Source organism: Salvelinus namaycush, unplaced genomic scaffold (genome assembly GCF_016432855.1).
Source record: "Salvelinus namaycush isolate Seneca unplaced genomic scaffold, SaNama_1.0 Scaffold1927, whole genome shotgun sequence".
Taxonomy (NCBI): domain Eukaryota; kingdom Metazoa; phylum Chordata; class Actinopteri; order Salmoniformes; family Salmonidae; genus Salvelinus; species Salvelinus namaycush.
In genome coordinates, this window is record NW_024058705.1 from 37,501 (window position 1) to 45,000 (window position 7,500).

Here is a 7,500-nt window from a genome sequence, read left to right on the forward strand (position 1 = left end):
GTCTGCAGGCCATTTAAAATCATTTTCATTCGATTTCAATAGCAGCACCTGGTAACCCAAAAAAACATAAGGTGGTGTCAGTAGTGAGGATCGATTTCAATAGCAGCACCTGGTAACCCAAAAAGAGGGCACTCTGTCGTTTTTCCTGAATAATTCAACATAGAATATTTTCGGACTTTTTTTGAAAAGCTCCATAAATCCCTTAGGCCGGTGCCTACTGACTTGGGCCCCTACTATGGTGCTCCCATATCGGGCATGGGTGTGGGCAGGCTATTAAAAGTCGTTTTCATTCGATTTCAATAGGGGCACCTGGTAACCCAAAAAGAGGGCACTCTGTCGTTTTTCCTGAATAATTCAACATAGAATATTTTCGGACTTTTTTTGAAAAGCTCCATAAATCCCTTAGGCCGGTGCCTACTGACTTGGACCCCTACTATGGTGCTCCCATATCGGGCATGGGTGTGGGCAGGCCCTTAAAAGTCATTTTCATTCGATTTCAATAGCAGCACCTGGTAACCCAAACTAACATAAGGTGGTGTCAGTAGTGCGGGTGACTACATACATTTTTGAAAAGCTCCATAAATCCCTTAGGCCGGTGCCTACTGACTTGGGCCCCTACTATGGTGCTCCCATATCGGGCATGGGTGTGGGCAGGCTATTAAAAGTCGTTTTCATTCGATTTCAATAGGGGCACCTGGTAACCCAAAAAGAGGGCACTCTGTCGTTTTTCCTGAATAATTCAACATAGAATATTTTCGGACTTTTTTTGAAAAGCTCCATAAATCCCTTAGGCCGGTGCCTACTGACTTGGACCCCTACTATGGTGCTCCCATATCGGGCATGGGTGTGGGCAGGCCCTTAAAAGTCGTTTTCATTCGATTTCAATAGGGGCACCTGGTAACCCAAAAAGAGGGCACTGTCGTTTTTCCTGAATAGTTCAACATAGAATATTTTCGGACTATTTTTGAAAAGCTCCATAAATCCCTTAGGCCGGTGCCTACTGACTTGGGCCCCTACTATGGTGCTCCCATATCGGGCATGGGTGTGGGCAGGCCCTTAAAAGCCGTTTTCATTCGATTTCAATAGCGGCACCTGGTAACCCAAAAAGAGGGCACTCTGTCGTTTTTCCTGAATAATTCAACATAGAATATTTTCGGACTTTTTTTGAAAAGCTCCATAAATCCCTTAGGCCGGTGCCTACTGACTTGGACCCCTACTATGGTGCTCCCATATCGGGCATGGGTGTGGGCAGGCCCTTAAAAGCCGTTTTCATTCGATTTCAATAGCGGCACCTGGTAACCCAAAAAGAGGGCACTCTGTCGTTTTTCCTGAATAATTCAACATAGAATATTTTCGGACTTTTTTTGAAAAGCTCCATAAATCCCTTAGGCCGGTGCCTACTGACTTGGACCCCTACTATGGTGCTCCCATATCGGGCATGGGTGTGGGCAGGCCCTTAAAAGCCGTTTTCATTCGATTTCAATAGCGGCACCTGGTAACCCAAAAAGAGGGCACTCTGTCGTTTTTCCTGAATAATTCAACATAGAATATTTTCGGACTTTTTTTGAAAAGCTCCATAAATCCCTTAGGCCGGTGCCTACTGACTTGGACCCCTACTATGGTGCTCCCATATCGGGCATGGGTGTGGGCAGGCCCTTAAAAGTCGTTTTCATTCGATTTCAATAGGGGCACCTGGTAACCCAAAAAGAGGGCACTCTGTCGTTTTTCCTGAATAGTTCAACATAGAATATTTTCGGACTTTTTTTGAAAAGCTCCATAAATCCCTTAGGCCGGTGCCTACTGACTTGGGCCCCTACTATGGTGCTCCCATATCGGGCATGGGTGTGGGCAGGCCCTTAAAAGTCATTTTCATTCGATTTCAATAGCAGCACCTGGTAACCCAAACTAACATAAGGTGGTGTCAGTAGTGCGGGTGACTACATACATTTTTGAAAAGCTCCATAAATCCCTTAGGCCGGTGCCTACTGACTTGGGCCCCTACTATGGTGCTCCCATATCGGGCATGGGTGTGGGCAGGCTATTAAAAGTCATTTTCATTCGATTTCAATAGGGGCACCTGGTAACCCAAAAAGAGGGCACTCTGTCGTTTTTCCTGAATAATTCAACATAGAATATTTTCGGACTTTTTTTGAAAAGCTCCATAAATCCCTTAGGCCGGTGCCTACTGACTTGGACCCCTACTATGGTGCTCCCATATCGGGCATGGGTGTGGGCAGGCCCTTAAAAGCCGTTTTCATTCGATTTCAATAGCGGCACCTGGTAACCCAAAAAGAGGGCACTCTGTCGTTTTTCCTGAATAATTCAACATAGAATATTTTCGGACTTTTTTTGAAAAGCTCCATAAATCCCTTAGGCCGGTGCCTACTGACTTGGACCCCTACTATGGTGCTCCCATATCGGGCATGGGTGTGGGCAGGCCCTTAAAAGCCGTTTTCATTCGATTTCAATAGCGGCACCTGGTAACCCAAAAAGAGGGCACTCTGTCGTTTTTCCTGAATAATTCAACATAGAATATTTTCGGACTTTTTTTGAAAAGCTCCATAAATCCCTTAGGCCGGTGCCTACTGACTTGGACCCCTACTATGGTGCTCCCATATCGGGCATGGGTGTGGGCAGGCCCTTAAAAGTCGTTTTCATTCGATTTCAATAGGGGCACCTGGTAACCCAAAAAGAGGGCACTCTGTCGTTTTTCCTGAATAGTTCAACATAGAATATTTTCGGACTTTTTTTGAAAAGCTCCATAAATCCCTTAGGCCGGTGCCTACTGACTTGGGCCCCTACTATGGTGCTCCCATATCGGGCATGGGTGTGGGCAGGCCCTTAAAAGTCATTTTCATTCGATTTCAATAGCAGCACCTGGTAACCCAAACTAACATAAGGTGGTGTCAGTAGTGCGGGTGACTACATACATTTTTGAAAAGCTCCATAAATCCCTTAGGCCGGTGCCTACTGACTTGGGCCCCTACTATGGTGCTCCCATATCGGGCATGGGTGTGGGCAGGCTATTAAAAGTCATTTTCATTCGATTTCAATAGGGGCACCTGGTAACCCAAAAAGAGGGCACTCTGTCGTTTTTCCTGAATAATTCAACATAGAATATTTTCGGACTTTTTTTGAAAAGCTCCATAAATCCCTTAGGCCGGTGCCTACTGACTTGGACCCCTACTATGGTGCTCCCATATCGGGCATGGGTGTGGGCAGGCCCTTAAAAGTCATTTTCATTCGATTTCAATAGCAGCACCTGGTAACCCAAACTAACATAAGGTGGTGTCAGTAGTGCGGGTGACTACATACATTTTTGAAAAGCTCCATAAATCCCTTAGGCCGGTGCCTACTGACTTGGGCCCCTACTATGGTGCTCCCATATCGGGCATGGGTGTGGGCAGGCTATTAAAAGTCGTTTTCATTCGATTTCAATAGGGGCACCTGGTAACCCAAAAAGAGGGCACTCTGTCGTTTTTCCTGAATAGTTCAACATAGAATATTTTCGGACTTTTTTTGAAAAGCTCCATAAATCCCTTAGGCCGGTGCCTACTGACTTGGGCCCCTAGTATGGTGCTCCCATATCGGGCATGGGTGTGGGCAGGCCCTTAAAAGCCGTTTTCATTCGATTTCAATAGCGGCACCTGGTAACCCAAAAAGAGGGCACTCTGTCGTTTTTCCTGAATAATTCAACATAGAATATTTTCGGACTTTTTTTGAAAAGCTCCATAAATCCCTTAGGCCGGTGCCTACTGACTTGGACCCCTACTATGGTGCTCCCATATCGGGCATGGGTGTGGGCAGGCCCTTAAAAGTCGTTTTCATTCGATTTCAATAGCGGCACCTGGTAACCCAAAAAGAGGGCACTCTGTCGTTTTTCCTGAATAATTCAACATAGAATATTTTCGGACTTTTTTGAAAAGCTCCATAAATCCCTTAGGCCGGTGCCTACTGACTTGGACCCCTACTATGGTGCTCCCATATCGGGCATGGGTGTGGGCAGGCCCTTAAAAGTCGTTTTCATTCGATTTCAATAGGGGCACCTGGTAACCCAAAAAGAGGGCACTCTGTCGTTTTTCCTGAATAGTTCAACATAGAATATTTTCGGACTTTTTTTGAAAAGCTCCATAAATCCCTTAGGCCGGTGCCTACTGACTTGGGCCCCTACTATGGTGCTCCCATATCGGGCATGGGTGTGGGCAGGCCCTTAAAAGTCATTTTCATTCGATTTCAATAGCAGCACCTGGTAACCCAAACTAACATAAGGTGGTGTCAGTAGTGCGGGTGACTACATACATTTTTGAAAAGCTCCATAAATCCCTTAGGCCGGTGCCTACTGACTTGGGCCCCTACTATGGTGCTCCCATATCGGGCATGGGTGTGGGCAGGCTATTAAAAGTCGTTTTCATTCGATTTCAATAGGGGCACCTGGTAACCCAAAAAGAGGGCACTCTGTCGTTTTTCCTGAATAGTTCAACATAGAATATTTTCGGACTTTTTTTGAAAAGCTCCATAAATCCCTTAGGCCGGTGCCTACTGACTTGGGCCCCTAGTATGGTGCTCCCATATCGGGCATGGGTGTGGGCAGGCCCTTAAAAGCCGTTTTCATTCGATTTCAATAGCGGCACCTGGTAACCCAAAAAGAGGGCACTCTGTCGTTTTTCCTGAATAATTCAACATAGAATATTTTCGGACTTTTTTGAAAAGCTCCATAAATCCCTTAGGCCGGTGCCTACTGACTTGGACCCCTACTATGGTGCTCCCATATCGGGCATGGGTGTGGGCAGGCCCTTAAAAGTCGTTTTCATTCGATTTCAATAGCGGCACCTGGTAACCCAAAAAGAGGGCACTCTGTCGTTTTTCCTGAATAATTCAACATAGAATATTTTCGGACTTTTTTTGAAAAGCTCCATAAATCCCTTAGGCCGGTGCCTACTGACTTGGACCCCTACTATGGTGCTCCCATATCGGGCATGGGTGTGGGCAGGCCCTTAAAAGTCGTTTCATTCGATTTCAATAGGGGCACCTGGTAACCCAAAAAGAGGGCACTCTGTCGTTTTTCCTGAATAGTTCAACATAGAATATTTTCGGACTTTTTTTGAAAAGCTCCATAAATCCCTTAGGCCGGTGCCCACTGACTTGTGCCCATAGTATGGTGCTCCCATAGCGGGCATGGGTGTCTGCAGGTCATTTAAATTCATTTTCATTCGATTAGAATAGGAGCACCTGGTAACCCAAAAATAATACCAGGTGCACGGAGGGGAGGATGAGTACAGACATTTTATATAAAAGCTCCATAAATCCCTTAGGCCGGTGCCCACTGACTTGTGCCCATAGTATGGTGCTCCCATAGCGGGCATGGGTGTCTGCAGGTCATTTAAATTCATTTTCATTCGATTAGAATAGGAGCACCTGGTAACCCAAAAATAATACCAGGTGCACGGAGGGGAGGATGAGTACAGACATTTTATATAAAAGCTCCATAAATCCCTTAGGCCGGTGCCCACTGACTTGTGCCCATAGTATGGTGCTCCCATAGCGGGCATGGGTGTCTGCAGGTCATTTAAATTCATTTTCATTCGATTAGAATAGGAGCACCTGGTAACCCAAAAGAGGGCACTTAGCCGTTTTTCCTGAGTAGTTCAACATAGAATATTTTCGGACCTTTTTTGAAAAGCTCCATAAATCCCTCAGGCCGGCCCCCACTGACTTGTGCCCATAGTATGGTGCTCCCATAGCGGGCATGGGTGTCTGCAGGCCATTTAAAATCATTTTCATTCGATTTCAATAGCAGCACCTGGTAACCCAAAAATAATACCAGGTGCACTCATTCGATTTCAATAGGAGCACCTGGTAACCCAAAAATAATACCAGGTGCACAGAAGGGAGGATGAGTACAGACATTTTTTAAAAGCTTCATAAATCACTCAGGCCGGCCCCAACTGACTTGGGTCCGTAGTATGGTTGTTCCATATAGGGTATTGAGGTATGTAGCCTATCTAAAATCATTTAAAACCATTATAAAAATATGCACCTGGTAACCCAAAAATAATACCAGGTGCACGGCAGTGGCACTCTGTCACTTTTTCGACCAATTCCCGAAATCTTGAAATAATGATAAAACATAATTCCCGATGGGCTAGATGCCCCAAATTTTGGCTCATACCCTCTCTCGTGATGGTCAACAGTTATCCACTGTAAAAAAAAATTCGGAACCATAGGAATCTATTGTACTGGCAAGTGATTTTTTTCCCCAAAACATTAAAACACGATTTTCTATTAAAATGTTTTATAGAAAAAACGGTTATAATTAGATGAAAATGTTCGTCTATTTGTACCCTTTCGTGCAAAAAAAACCTCAACCAGATTGGAGTTGTATTTTTTGGGTTATTAACGTTTTAACGGTTTTAGTGTCCACAAACTTTTGGCAAAAAATCGGAGCACATTGAAATCTATCGATTGACACGCCTTTTTTCGATAATTCGGCCTGTCCGGCGATGACACACTCCCTGGTGGGTGGACCAGACAGGTACCGGCGCGATTTGAGAAACCTGACTTTTGACAACAGGACTTCCATGTCCTAGAGAATCGGCGGTGGTGGCAAACTGCTCAGTCCGATTAGGAAACGTGAAACGGACACGTTTGAGGGATGTGAGCCCCTCGGAACCATGGTCCCTTGGACCTTTTACCTCCGGCGACCGATTTAGGGTGATTCCCAACCCTTCGGCGCCCGATTTAGGGTGTTATTCCAGCCCTTCGGCGCCCGATTTAGGGTGTTATTCCAACCCTTCGGCGCCCGATTTAGGGTGTTATTCCAACCCTTCGGCGCCCGATTTAGGGTGTTATTCCAACCCTTCGGCGCCCGATTTGTCCTAACTTTTGTTCCAAATGTCCCAGCTTGGTGGTGGGCGGATTTGGTTCACGTTGGGTCTCCATGGTTCTCCTCTGTTGTCCAGGTAGTTCAAGTTCTTCAGACCGATTTGCATTCGATATCCACCTGGGAGGGCACCTGGCGGCCGGCATACGTGCTGGTGTTCAGCCGGTGTGTTCCTCCCGCCCCATGTGGATTTGCCTCTATCGGGGGAGCCCCTTTCGTATACGGTTCACCCCGTATTTCGATATGCTTCAGCCGCGCACCGTCCGAGCGAGATCCAGCCGACCCGTCTGACCTAGTGGCCCTACATTGGTGTTCCGGTGCGGGGAGTGACCCACCCAGGCAGTGATGCATGAGGTGACGTTCATCCCGCAACGCACCGGCGCCAGAGACACAATTTCTCAAACCCTGTCTTCACAAATATCTTCCCATATACTGACCCTGAGTGGTCTGGTTATGGTTGTGGTTACCCCGCGGTTCAGTTGATGGCCTTCCGAATAAGCCATCAGGCTAGATTCGCGACCTTATAGGCGGTGCTGTGGCATTGGACCTTAAGAGCGGTGCCCTGGGCCCTGTGGCACCTCCGGCCATGGGTAGTTCAGGGCGTCCCGCTGGCCGCACGG